General features: G+C 45.8%; 1 pseudogene; it reads right to left on the reverse strand.

Moving 5' to 3' along the window:
- Positions 1 to 390: 390 nt before the first annotated feature.
- Positions 391 to 14632, reverse strand: part of LOC105501925 — a 31270-nt pseudogene continuing 17028 nt past the window's right edge.

Here is a 14632-nt window from a genome sequence, read left to right on the forward strand (position 1 = left end):
AGCCTCCTGAGTAGCTGGGACTGGAGGCACTACCATGCTCAGCTACTTTTTTTTGTTTGTAGATATGGGGCCTTGCTGTGTTGCCCAAGCTGGTCTCAGATGCCTCAAGAAATCCCCTTGCCTAGGCTTCCCAGTGTGCTGGGATTACAAGCATGAGCCACTGTTCCTGGCTTTTATTTTTTTAAACCTTTTTATAGAACATGATCAGTTGTTTGATAAATACTGAAACAGTACTAGGAATCAGTTTTTTAGTTGTTTACCAAACATATTATGCAGGAACTGAATTCACAAAAAGTTCTTTTGGAATTTGGTCCACATATTCACTTAAGGTTGGAAATTTAAAACTTGTAAGAGGCTGGGTGTGGTAGCTAAAAAAAAGAAAAGAAAAAGAAAGAAAAAGGATGCTTTCAGGCTTAGAGTTAGTCTTTTTTGTTGAAAATTTTCACAACTTCAGAAAAACTTCATGGACAGGTTTAGAAGCATCTGTTTTATTGACTTTCCCAATTTCTTCATATGAGTCAGTAATTGTTTTTGTTAACTTGAAGATGGGTCTGAATTCTCTTTCCCAAGCTCTCTCTGCTGTCTTCACTTTTACCACTGTTTCCTCCTCTCAAGACATCCTTTGATGCAGATCTCAATATTATGGTCAGAAAACAGAACCAGGTACACATCTGCCTTTCCCATCCATGCTCTTGGCCCAACCTTGAAGGTTGTCTTGATTTCTTAGAAATTCATCAATCAAGAATTTATTCTTAGCATTGGCAGCCATTGTCTGATCCATTTCCCATGTGAATAAATGCATGTGTGGTTATTTCCTCTAGCATAGTCTTCCCTTTTTTAATATAGTTTTCAAAGAGTTCACCACTGTGAATCTGGGGTCTTTCATTGCAGAGAAGTTTTCCTGAAGACAGGTGTCTGTGATCAGTGTCATGACGGTGTGGGTTTGCTGTATCCCCTTGCCAGTGCCAGGACCCCTGAGGAACCACAGGACCAATGGGCAGCTTCATGAGGCCAGGACCGCAGAGGAGATGCAGGCAGCCAGTCAGCAGCAGGAAACTGAGGCCCAGGGCACGCAGTGGCCAGCAGCAGGTTGGCTCCCTATTTGGGAGTTTAAATCAAGTTTTGGTTACCTAAGGCAAAGCAAGCTTGGATTTTGTTTACGGAGATGTTGTGGAATGAAACAGCTTCTTTGTAGCAAGCAGCCTTGGAGATGATGAACGGAACATGTCTGAACGTGTCAGAGTGATGCTCAGCCTTCCAGTGGAACTGCACAATCATGAGTGAAAGCCTGGCAAAGAATTCTCTTTAATGTACAATGTTATTCCTAAGAAATGAAATCCAGGTATCTCAGTTACATAAAGCAAGTGCTCAAGTACAACAAGAACAGGAGTTTATATTTTGAAGAAAATTGGTTGAGTTTTATTTTGATTAAACTGCTAAAAAACCATTTCAGAAACCTTTTTTTTTTTTTTCTTTTTGTGTCACTGCTTTTCTAGCGCCACCCCACAGCAGTGGTGTCTGAGAACAGAGCTGCGGGTGGATAGCTGCGGTCTCCAGTCCCCAGAGCAGGGTCTCCAGGGCTCTGGCCAGGATATCTTTCTTTGGGAGCAACTCGTTGCGAGGTGCAGTCTCAGCCAGGTGCTTGGTCTGAATCTGACGATTGTGTATTGGTTCGCATGGTTCCATTCAGCTCCACGCTTGTGCGTTTCACATGTCTCTTCAGTGATGTTTATACCAGTATACTTTATGTAATAAAAACACCCATTCGAGAAGGTACAGTAGGATGAGTTTGGCAGTTTTCTCACCCCACGTCTTAAGCACCAGATTGACATAGACGTTTCCATCACTGCAGAATGCCCGTTTGTAACCAGAACCTTCTACGGCCCCAAGCACTACTAGCCCACTTTCTGTTATTATGGATTAGTTTTGCTCATTTTAGAATTTCATATTAATGGAGTTTGTAGTCTTTTTTTTTTTTTTTTTGAGATGGAGCCTTGCTCTGTCACCCAGGCTCACTGCAGCCTCCGCCTCCTGAGTTCAAGTGATTCTTCTGTCCTAGCCTCCCGAATAGCTGGGACTACAGGTGCCCACCACCACGCCTGGTTAATTTTTGTATTTTTAGTAGAGACAGGGTTTTACCATATTGACTGGGCTGGTCTTGAACTCCTGACCTCGTGATCCACCCACCCCATCCTCCCAAAGTGCTGGGATTACAGACGTGAGCCACTGTGCCCGGCCTGGAATTTGTAGTCTTTTGAGTCTGACATACTACTCTAATTTTCTGGAGGTGAGATTCACATCACGAACATCCTACCACTCTGACCACTTGAATGTGTACAATTCCGTGGCCTTTAGCACATTTACAACTTTGTGCAACTAGCACCATTATCTCTATTCCAGGATATTTCCGTTTCCCCAGAAGGAAGCGCTCCACTTCTCCCCAGCTCTTACAGCCACTTGTTGACTCTGTGTGTGTCACTGTGGATCTGTCTCTTCTGGAGACTTCCTAGGAGTGAGTTCATGTAATATGTGGCCTTTAGTGTCGGCTTCTTTCACGTGACATGTCTTTGGAGTCCATCTATGTTGTATGTCTTGGAATTTTATTCCTGTTTACTTGTGAATAATGCTGTGTTGTCTGGGTGGAGGCATTATGTTTACCCATTCATGTCTTGATTGACGCTTGGCTTATTTCCACCTTATTTTTTTTGAGATGGAGTCTTGCTCTGTCATCCAGGTTGGAGTGGCGCCATCTCGGCTCGCTGCAACCTCTGCCTCCCAGATTTAAGTGATTCTCCTGCCTCAGCCTCCTGAGTAGCTGGCATTACAGGAATGCACCACCACACCAGGCTAATTTTGTATTTTTAGTAGAGACAGGGTTTCTCCTTGTTGATCAGGCTGGTCTCGAACTCCCGACCTCAGGTGATCCACCTGCCTTGCCCTCCCAAAGTGCTGGGATTACAGGTGTGAGCCTCATTACCTGGGCCCCGTTTCCACCTTCTTTTTTTTTTGAGACCAAGTCTTGCTCTGTTGCCCAGTCTGGAGTGTAGTGGTGCAATCTCGGTTCACTGCAACATCTGCCTCCTGGGTTCAAGTGATTCTCCTGCCTCAGCCTTCCGGGTGGCTGGGACTATAGGTGCCTACCACCACGCCAGGCTAATTTTTTTATTTTTCTATTTTTTAGTAGAGACGGGATTTCAGCATGTTGGCCAGGGTGGTCTCGAACTCCTGACCTCAGGTGATTGGCTAGCATCAGCCTTTCAAAGTGCTGGGATTAGAGGTGTGAGCCACCACGCCCAACCTATTTCTACCTTTTTGACTGTTTTGAATAATGCTGTGAGCATGTGTGCACAAGTTTTCATTTGAATACTTTTTGGGTGTATACCTCGGAGTGGAATTGCCGTGTCATATCTTAGTTCTGTGGTTACCTTTTGAGGAATTGCCAGAGTATTTCAGCAACAGCTACACCATTTTACATTCCTACCAGATAGGTCAAAACGTATAGCCCCAATTCTTTGAGAATCGAATCTACTGCACTCTCTTTTGTACCAGCAATGGGGGCTGCTGTCTCCAAGGACGGTGTGTGTGAGCAGGTAAGTTCATCACCACAGCTCTCTCCTGCCCGAATTGAGCAGCTTTTTCATTAGGTGTTCTCTGCTTGTTAGAAGTTTTTGATCAGATTCCACAGTTCTGAAGATGTTGATTCTGACAGTTTTTGCCAGGTTACTCATTGCACTGTTGGAAGGAATGAGTTTTGGAGTTCTCGTTTGTGCTATTTTCAGTTACATCCCCACCTGGTGTGTTTCGAGGTTTGTCCATTATGTGGCACGTGTAACTCCTTTGTGGTTTTTTCTTACTGAGTAGGTTATACATGTTTGTTGGCTCTGCGCTGCTGCTACAGCACTTAAGGGGAGATAACATGAGGAACCCTAAAAGCACCCAGGGAAGCAGCTTGAGGAACTGTAGCAGTGGTAGGTGCTGAGAGTCTCACCTAGAGCCGCTTTCATGGTGGCTTGGTTTAAGACAGATTTATAATTTGTGAAGGAGAAAATTGGCATTAATTTGTGAGCAGTGCTTATTAAAAATTAATTGTTTATCTGAGTGTAGTATGATCGTTTTAGAAACTTGCCTTTTTTTAGGGTGTTTTTACCCACTAGGTTAAGGATGTAAGATCTCCAACCTGCAGTAGAAGCCTTCTGTGCCCATGTGGGTCAGATCCTTGCTGTGGGACTCAGTGCAGACCTCAGGTGCTCTCCTTATCTGCCCATGTGTCCCAGGCAAGCCTGCAGAAGTTGTGGTCTGTGGCCCTTGGTCTGTAAGCTACAGCTGCCGACACTTGCTGGGCAGTGACTGAGAGCAGCTCTTCAGGCTCTCTCGCTTGTGGCATGGCTGTGGTTGCGTTGGCTGTGGTGTGCCAGGGGGTGTTGTGAAGCACTGCCCTGTGATGAGTTTAGCGTGCATGCCATCTGCATTGTGAAAGGGTTGTTGTGAAACACGCACTACCTGCTGGGTGCTCTTCTGTGTACTCCATGGAGATCCACTCAGACAGTCCTGGGGACTCCTGAGATGTGGGTGCTCCTCTGCTCCTTGTTACAGAGATAAGTCAGTTGAGGCGCAGAGAAGTTGGGCCGCTTGCCCAGGGCCATGCAAGTTGGAAGTGGACGCCAGCAGTGGACCCTGGGCGGGCTGGCTCTAGAGTCCTGCCTCGGATTCACAAGTTCTATCTCCAATCATGTTTTGTAATACTTTCTGTTCTCCTTGGACAGGTCAATGGCATACGGTCTCTTTGTTTGTCACTGTGTCTTCAGCACATCACATTGTCCTGAGTGTGCTATGCTTGTATTTTCCCATGTATGTTCTCATTCTTGAAAAGATGTTTTGTGCTTTTATTTAAAGAACATCTCTCTTGCCTCCTTTCTGTTAGCCACACTTTTTGAAGTACGCAATACAAGTGATGGTCAGCTGGCAAGCGGCTTTGTCCTGTGGGACACCTTGGCAGGCAGGACATGTTCCTGTGAAAGGTAGTTTGGCTTGTAATAGTGTCTGGGAAGGGAGAGAATTCTGTCTTGTGCCACTTAAATTAGTACTTTAACTTAGTTGAAATTCCTATTAGAATTTTTGAGGAAACTTTTATAAGGAAATAGGTGTTCTCTAAGGGATTCCTCTTCCATTTTGAGTTGGAAGTTGGTATAAATGTGGTTATTTACCTTGAGCAATAATTTTCTTATTTCTGGGTTTTGAAACATTGATGTAAGCAAGCTGAAACAAAATTTAATGGCAGAGAAATAGTTTTTGAGAGTATCTAAGAAATGCACTTAATCCCTGAAGGGCAGGGCAATAAAAACAAAAAGGAGCCAAGATATTTGTCTTGTTAAATACTATTATTAAAAAAAAAAACCAAAAAAAAAAAAAAAAGAAATGTGCTTAAGATGTTATGTGTGTAGCCAGCTGGGCGTGGTGGCTCACATCTGTAATGCCAGCACTTTGGGAGGCCGAGGCGGGAGGATTGTTTGAGCCCAGGAGTTTGAGACCAGCCTGGGTCTCAACATAAGGAGAGCCTGTCTCTATTTAGAAAATAAAATGAAAGATGATATGTGTTTATCCGTGCATGTGTGATTGTGTGGAAAAGCAGGTGTGTGCAGTTTCTTTCAAGAAGACCATGTGAAAACAAGAACCTAAAAGTAGTGAGGGGAATAGGACCTCTTAATTTTCAAAGATACCATCAAAGTATTCTTTTTTTAATTTTATTTATTTAATTATTTTTTGAGACAGAGTCTCTCTCTGTTGCCTAGGCTGGAGTGCAGTGGCACGATCTCGGCTCACTGCAACCTCTGCCTCCCGGGTTCTGGAGATTTTCCTGCCTCCTGCCTCAGCCTCCTGAGCTGAGATTACAGGCTCCTGCCACCACACCTGGCTAATTTTTGTATTTTTAGTAGAGATGAAGTTTCACCATGTTGGCCAGACTGGTCCCAAACTCCTGACCTCAGGTGATCTGCCCGCCTCAGCCTCCCAAAGTGCTGAGATTGGCTTTCTTGATTAAAAAAAAGTAAATGGCTGTATCCTCACCCTCTGTGGTTTCTAACAGAAAGGTGTTACTGGTTTTAATCATACCCAGGGTGTGGGAGAGAATTTTGGGTTCCTGGAGCCATTGGTGGCAGGACACCAGGCGTGGTTGGTCCTCCCTAACTTGCCCTCTCGGCTTGTGTCTCCTGGGAAGTGGGGTAATGGGTGCACTCCACTGTAATTCCTGTCTCTAACTTGCAAATGAGTTGTTTTTTGGATACAGAGTCTTGCTCTGTTGCCCAGGCTGGAGTGCAGTGGTGTGATCTTGGCTCACTACAACCTCTGCGTCCCAGGTTCAAGCGATTCTTCTGCCTCAACCTCCCGAGTAGCTGGGATTATAGGCACACGCCGCCACGCCTGGGTAATTTTTTATTTTAGTAGAGAGAGGGTTTCACCATGTTGGCCAGGCTGGTCTTGAACTCCCAACGTCAGGTGATCCACCTGCCTCGGCCTCCCAAAGTGCTGGGATTATAGGTGTGAGTCACCACACCCAGCGCAAATGAGCTATTTGATACCAGAGGTTAAATTTTGAACGTCTGGACACGTTTTAAAGATTTTTTAGGATTTTATTGTGGATTGTGCCCTAAACTTTAGGTCTTAGATTACAAAAGTACAATTATGCAGATAGTTGACTTTTCTTTCCAGTTTTTAAGATTCATTGAAATACTTTTTCCATCATAAATTGATGCATTTTAAGTATGCAGTTCAGTGACTTTTAGTTAAGTTTAGTTAAGTTTGCTTACTAAAAGTGATTTGTGAGGTGGGCCGGGTGCAGTGGCCCTCCCAGCACTTTGGGAGGCTGAGGCTTGCAGATCACGTGAGGTCAGGAGTTTGAGACCAGCCTGACCAACATTGCGAAACTCTGTCTTTACTAAAAATACAAAAGTTAACCAGGCTTGATGGAGTGTGCCTTTGGTAATCTTAGCTACTTGGGAGACTGGGGTGTGAGGATTGCTTGAAAACTCGGGAGGCGGAGTCTGCAGTGAGCTATCACACAACTGTACTTCTGCCTGGGCAACAGAGTGAGACTTTGTCTCAAAAACAAAAACAAAAAAGTTATTTGTGAAACCATCACCATAATACAATTTTAGAAAAATGTTGTCACTTCAGTAAGATCCCTCCTGTCAATTTACAGTTAATCTGTTCACACCCCAGGCAACCACTAATCTACTATCTGTCTTTATTGATTTGTCTTTACAGATAATTAACTTTTAAAACAAAAACCCGAAATGCCCTTCAAACTATCAGCACTTGACCCACTCGTTAGGCTAGTCTGCAGAGGTGTAGTTTGGATTCTGACGTAGGCCAGGCATTGGCAAACTTTTTCTACAGAGGACCAAGTGGTAAAGAACTTTGCCAGCCATAGGTCTCTCTGTTGAAACTACTTAACTTTGCCATTGAAGCATGAGTATGCCTGTGTGTGGCTGTATTCCAATAAAACTAAAACTTTACAGAAGCAGTGCTTTGCTCACCCCTGATGACCTCCATCTAGGCCATAACTCTTAGCTGGGTGATGAGCCAGCTAGTCTTCCCTTGGAAACCAGGATTGGGCCACATGGTCATTTACATTTTCATTAGTCATTTTTATGGCTGATGGAAGGCATATTTAGTTTCTGTGTGATATTAAATTGAGCAGAAGAGAATTTAGAATGTCTTGACAGGCCGGGCATGGTGGCTCACCCCTGTAATCCCGCCACTTTTGGAGGCTGGGGTAGGAGGATTGCTTGAGGCCAGGAGTTAGAGACCAGTCTGGGCACCATAGTGAGACCATAGTGAGTCTCTGTAAAATAGAATGTTTTGAGAATTTGGAGAAAATAGGAGTTTAGGAATGTATGCATAGCGAAAGAGAGTTTGGGAATGATAATCACAAGAAAGGCTTAGAGCTTAGTGGGATTGTCAGCCTTTGTCTGCAATCAGTACTAAAACACAGTGGGTGTAGGAGTTAAAACAAACTTTACACTTGCAGCTATTTGTTCAGGGTCACAGGAAAGTCCTAACTACTTGTACACCATCGGAGGTGAGGTGCAAGTTTTGTCCTTAGGGCCCATTAGGGTGGTGGTGTCACGGTAAAAGCTGTTTTTCCAGCCAGGTATACTTAGTTGTATTCTTGCATTCTGTCTCTGAGTCTTATGTTTTTGTTTGCTTTTTTACGAAATGGGGGTGAATGTCTTAGGTACTTGAATTTTCAGGGAGTAGAAAGAATTGGTGACATATCTTCAGGTAGCAGTCGGCTCCCCAGTCTGAGCCAGCTCTATGCTTAGGTCTTGATTTGGGTGTGGAGGTTAAGTGGAAGTCCGGGTCAGAGTCAGAATCCCGTACTCTCATCACTCAGGTTCTTCCCTGCAGCATGGAGGGGAGTGTGACACATTCAGTAACACAATTGTTTGCAGATCCTGAAGTCACTGGGTCTCTCGAGAAACTGAGGTGAAAGAATGCCTTTTCTGGTTGTGAGATAAAGCACTCCTCGGTGCTCAGGCAGGGATCCCCAGTGCTCAGGCAGGGCTCCCCTTGCTTAGGCAGGGCTCCCTAATGCTCAGGCAGGGCTCCCCAGTGCTCAGGCAGGGCTCCCTCGGGCTGCTCAGTGAAGCAGGAGGAGCTGGGACTTGTAGCCAGTACTGCATTCTTTAGTGTGGCTCTGCCTGTCTGTGACTTTGATCATGTCGCCTGCTTTCTGTTGCCAAGATGTGAGCACCTTACCTAGCTCACCAGGTTGGTATGCACACTTCTTTTTTTTGAGATAGAGTTTGGATCTTGTTTCCCAGTCTGGAGTACAATGATGCGATCTCGGCTCACTACAACCTCCACCTTCCAGGTTCAAGTGATTCTCCTGCCTCAGCCTCCTCAGTAGCTGGGATTACAGGCATGCGCCACCATGCCTGGGTAAATTTGTATTTTTATTAGAGATGGGGTTTCTCCATGTTGATCAGGCTGGTCTCGAACTCTCGACCTCAGGTAATCTGCCTGCCTTGGCCTCCCAAAGTACTCGGATTACAGGCGTGAGCCACCAAGCCTGGCCCGCACACTCCCTTTCTAAGTATAGAAGAATGTGGAAGGTGTGTGTGGGTATAATTAAAAAAAAAAAAACAAACACATTTTCAAAGATCCTTGTTTAAATTTGCCCCATTATAGCTGCCTTCTCTCTCCATGTCTGTGTTTCTTTTTTTCTGAGATAGGATCTCATTCTGTCCCCCAGGATGGAATGCAGTGGTGGGATCACGGCTCACTGTAGCCTTGACCTCCCCAGCTCAAGTGATCCTCCCACCTCAGCCTCCAAGTAGCTGGGGCTACAGGCGTGCACCACCGTTCCTCATGCCTGCAAATTTTTTTGTTTTTGTTTTTGTAGAGACTGAGTTTCACCGTGTTGGTTTGGCAGGTCTTAAATTCCTGGGCTCAAGCAGTCCTCCAGCATCAGCCTCCCAACATGGTGGGATTACAGGTGTGAGCCACCACACCTGGCCCATTTCTGTGTTTCTATTCTTGCATTTTCTTTTTCATGTGTGATTTGAAGTAGCAAAGAATAAAAGAAGCTGCTTTATGATGGTTGATAGCTGCTACCAAGAACTAAATAAAATGGTGATATGGGCAAGTAAAACATGAACAGATGGCATGTTAGGTCTGGGATGTGGAGTTTTGCTTGTACTCATAGAGTGAGCCAGAGGTGGGTGGGGATAGAAAGAGCTCTCCGGCCCTGCCCGCACGCACGCTAGGACTCACGTGTGCTCTGGTTGGTGGGGCGGTGCTGGTGAATGTTTTTCTAGGACTGCTAGTCCAGCACAGTCTCGTCTTGGACTTTGAGAATGATTTTAGGGTACTGTAAGGCCTCACAAATAGTTTAACTTTACTTTTAAATGTTAAATTCATTAAATTTGTGCAATTAAATGCCTACTTTTAATTCGACATATTTGAAGATTATTTGGAAGGTATTCTTGTGCTTATATCATTTATAAAATACTTCAATTTTTAGTTTCAACTTTTGGTTTGAAAGTTTCAATAATACAGTAGTAAGGCTAATTTAAGAAAAAAGAAAATGGAGATTTGTGTTGAGATGCTGTAGTAGGTTTGCTTTGGCCAAGGCTTTGAGTACTTTGGTGTGATTTGGAACTCATGGTGTGAATTCTAACAGATCAGGGAGAAGTTTTTCTTGAGCAGTAATATAACTTGTCCTTTCAATTCAGATTTTCAAGAAAAGGTTTCATCATTGGACTGTTTTTGCTCGTTTTACAGTAGAGACTTTTTCTTTGTGTATGATATGGGAATAATTTGCACATATATTCTCCCTAACTAAAAACATCACCTGTCTGGCTTATTGAATTCCTGTGCCCACTGTTGGCAAGGTACCCACTGTCGGCAAGGGTGCATGTGACAAAGTCATCCCTGCTTCAGTGAGCCCCAGGCTCAGTCAGGGAATAGATGGCCCAACTCTCCAAGGACTTCCTCAGCAGGTATGCACCCTGCCCCGTGTTGGGGCCTTAGAGAGGAACCGGCTGCGTTCCTGTGGAGATGGACTGGACAGGTCCCTGTTAGAAGAGCTTGGGAAGGACTAGAGCAAGGCAAGTGCAGGCTAGAAGAGAGCTCCTTAGCCAGGCGCCGTGGCTGACGCCTGTAATCCCAGCACTTTGGGAGGCCAAGGTGGGCGGGATCATCTGAGGTCAGGAGTTGGAGACCAGCCTGACCAATATGGTGAAACCCCATCTCTACTAAAAATACAAAAATGAGCCAGGCGTGGTGGTGGGTGCCTGTAGTCCCAGCTGCTTGGGAGGCTGAGACAGGAGAATTGCTTGAACCTGGGAGGTGGTGGTTGCAGTGAGCTGAGGTTGTGCCAGTGCACTCCAGCCTGGGTGACAGAGCAAGACTTTGTCTCCATAAAAAAAAAAGAGAGAGAGAAAGTTACTGTATTTTAGGAAAATATTAGATAAATGCTGGTACATGTAATGAACACATGATGATGGCAAAAACTGGGGAATATGGTACTTAAATGAGTGAATCTAGCAAACATTGGCTGGAGGAACTTCTGGGTGGGGCAGAGGGACAACAGCAGAATGGACCTTGCCAGATCTTTTGTTTTTTGTTTTTTGTTTTTTTTTTGAAACCAAAGGGAATAGAATAGAGAACATCAGGCAGGGTGAGGTAGCTCATGTATGTAATTCCAGCACTTTGAGAGGCTGAGGCAGGAGGCTTGAGCCCAGGAGTTCTGTCTAGGCCAGCCTAGGCAACATAGTGAAATGCCCATCTCTCCGAAAAATTTAGAAAAACTAGCTGACCGTGGTGGTGTGTGCCTGTAGTCCCAGTTACTCGGGAGGCTGAGGTAGGAGGATCACTTTGAGCCCAGGAAGTTGAGGCTGCAGTGAGCTATGATCATGCCACTACACTCCAGCCTGGATGACAGAGCAAGACCCTGTCTGTAAGAAAAGAAAAACCAGTGTGTCCATGTAGTATAAGGTAATATTATTTCTGTAAAGTTTCATTTTGCTTGGGTGTGGCATGGTCTCGGCCCAGGCATAGGTGTTTTTTTTTGGAGACGGAGTCTTGCTCTGCCGCTCAGGCTGGAGGTGCAGTGGAGCGATCTCGGCTCACTGCAAGGTCCGCCTCCCAGTTCACGCCATTCTCCTGCCTCAGCCTCCTGAGTAGCTGGGACTACAGGTGCCCACCACCACGCCCGGCTAATTTTTTGTATTTTTTTTTTTTAGTAGAGATGGGGTTTAACCTTGTTAGCCAGGATATGGTCTTGATCTCCTGACCTCGTGATCTGCCCGCCTTGGCCTCCCAAAGTTTTGGGATTACAGACGTGAGCCACCGTGTCTGGCCCAGGTTTTGTTTTTAATCATGGATTATGCTCAGAAATGTATGAGAGCTTCTGGCCTGAATCAGCTTGAAGGCACTGTTTACCCCTTGAGAGTATGGTTTGTTTTATTTTTGTAACAAATATCTGTTGAACGGTTACTATATGCCAAGGCCCTAGCCTAGGATACTGGGGTAGAGAAACAAATGAGGCACTCAAGCCTTGAGGAACTCGAGGAACTCTTTGCCTGATATGAGAAAACCATTTCTATAAAACAGTTATTATGATCCTTTTCATTGATTCCAAGGTGCACAATTTTTTTTACAGCTCTGAAGTGAGGATATCTGTGGACAGGCAACTTTTTTTTTTTTTTTTGAGACAGAATCTCACTCTGTTGCTCAGGCCGGAGTGCAGTGGTACAGTCACTGCTCACTGCAGTCTCCACCTCCTGGGCTCAAGCGATCCTTCTGCCTCAGCCTTCTGAGTAGCTGGGGCTTCAGGTAGGCACCACCACACCTGGCTAATTTTTAAAATTTTTGTAACGATGGGGTCTGACCATGTTGCCTAGGCTGATCTCGAGCTACTGAGCTCAAGACAGACGGTATTTGTAATGTCGTTGTAATTTCTTGCAAGTGGGCGGACCTAGTCATTGCTGTTCAAACTGTCATCAACTCACTTGAGTTATATATGTTGTTACTATATATGAGACTAAAAATGTTAAGTGTAGTTGATGTTAGAATGTCTTTAGATTCAGCCTTAGAAATGGAAAGTTCTTTTGTGTGCAGAAAGCAAGCAGTAGCCGCAGAGCAGAAGGCTGGCTCGTGTCAGTATGTCAGTGAGGTGCGAGGTCGCCACTGGTCAGATGACTCCAGTTCATCATTTCTTGCAGAGCAGTAACTAAGCACTCCATGGACCAAGGAGGGGTGGTGAACAGATGTCCCTCTGCTCACCTGCGAGCTGAGGAGTGCCTGTCCTGCTCCACGCGCCCCACACCTGCCCTCAGACGAGCAAAGCAGAGGCTCACGCAGGAGGCAGCTGTCTGGAGGGCGAGGCTCCATCTCCTGGGTTCAAGTCATTCTCCTGCCTCAGCCTCCCAAGTAGCTGGGACCACAGGCACCTTTTTTCTTTTCCTTTTTTTTTTTTTTTTATAGAAGCAAAGCAGATGGAATCATCGGATAGATGACTTGATACATTGGGGGGAGATGCCACGTAAGTGCATAGTGGCGACCCTAGGAACATGTGACACCTTAGCCCAGTGGCCTTCCTCCTGCCTTCCAAGGAGAGGGCTCTTGACTTGGGTTCTGCAGGATGAGGTAGGAGTTGACCAGATGCACAGAAGAGTGGTTGGTTCTGGAAAGAATCAAATGCTGGTTGGTGTGGCCAGGATGGAGGCAGTGTGGCTGGGACCCGTTGGAGGGAGGGTGGGGTCCACAAAGATCTGTGGGGCCCTGAGGATTATAGAAAGGAACTGAAGGTGAATTTCAGAGGAATTTTTGTAGTATGTGTTAGTTGGTATGCATTAGGATTTTTTTGTTGTTGTTATTGAGATGGAGTCTTGCTCTATCGTCTAGGCTGCCGTGCAATGGCACGATCTCGGCTCACTGCAACCTCCAACTCCCAGGTTCAAGCAATTCTCCTGCCTCAGCCTCCCCAGTAGCTGAGACCACACAGTTGCTTGCCACCATGCCTGGCTAATTTTTCTATTTTTAGTAGAGACGGGGTTTCACCATGTTGTCTAGGCTGGTCTTGAACTCCTGATCTCAGGTGATCCGCCTGCCTGGGTCTCCCTAAGTGTTGGAATTAGAGGCATGAGTCACAGCATCCAGCCTGTATTAGGATATTCTGTGTTTAAAAAATACCAAAGTTATTTTGTAGCAAACGTTGCAGAAAGTAAAGCTTAGTAGACATGAGTGGCAAGGCTCCCAAAGTAGACAGGAAAGGATGGGATTTTTGGAAGGATTGGCCACGGGCAGGAAGAATCCTGGTTCCTCCAGAGAAAAGGTGCAGGTGTGGAGGTGGCAATTATGGAAGCTGAGGGCCTGCATGCCTGGATGCAGTGTTCTTAGGGCCAAAGGTGGCTGTTTAGGAGGAGTGAGAACAGGTAGAGTGTGGACACTTAAAGCACAAGGCCACGCGTGGAGCATTGTCATAGGATTGTGGACCACAGCAGGGATGTGGCTGCATGGATGGGGATCATGAGGACCCTCTGACTCGTAGGATTGTGGATGACAGAGGGGAGTGTGGGTGCACGAATGGGGATCACGAGGACCCTCTGACTTGGGTGTCAGCTTTGTGGTTACCACAGTCTAGATCGTGCTCTGTGATGTTTCTTTGGCACCTCAGGCCCCCTTGTTGAGGTTCAGCAATATCTGATGCAGAGACAAGGGTGTTGGGGTGTTGGTGATAAGGCGCTGGATAGGGAAGACCGGGAGGCATCTAGGGACCACTGTCTTTAGGAGTTTAATGAGGGCAAGGAAGTGGGTAGTAGGAGACAGGGCAGCAATAGGGATTACACTCTTGGCAATCATGGATTGCAAATATGCACTGGAGATGAGGAGGCCACTGGTGTTGGACGTGGAGCTTTGTGGTTGGAACGATGGGTGTGCCCTTTGTGTGGGGGTCACGCAGGCACGTGCTCGGTGGCTCTCATGTAGTGTCTTTGTAGGGTGGGGAGGGTGGCAGGCATTCAGTTGGTGGCAGGTTGTGTTGGGTCCTTTCCAAGCTTTGCTTCATTCAGGCTTTAAGCAGGCCCTGGCCCGTGAGTGAGGTAATTTTTTTTTTTTTTTTTTTTTT

This window comes from Colobus angolensis, unplaced genomic scaffold (genome assembly GCF_000951035.1).
Source record: "Colobus angolensis palliatus isolate OR3802 unplaced genomic scaffold, Cang.pa_1.0 Scaffold76, whole genome shotgun sequence".
In the NCBI taxonomy this organism is placed as follows: domain Eukaryota; kingdom Metazoa; phylum Chordata; class Mammalia; order Primates; family Cercopithecidae; genus Colobus; species Colobus angolensis.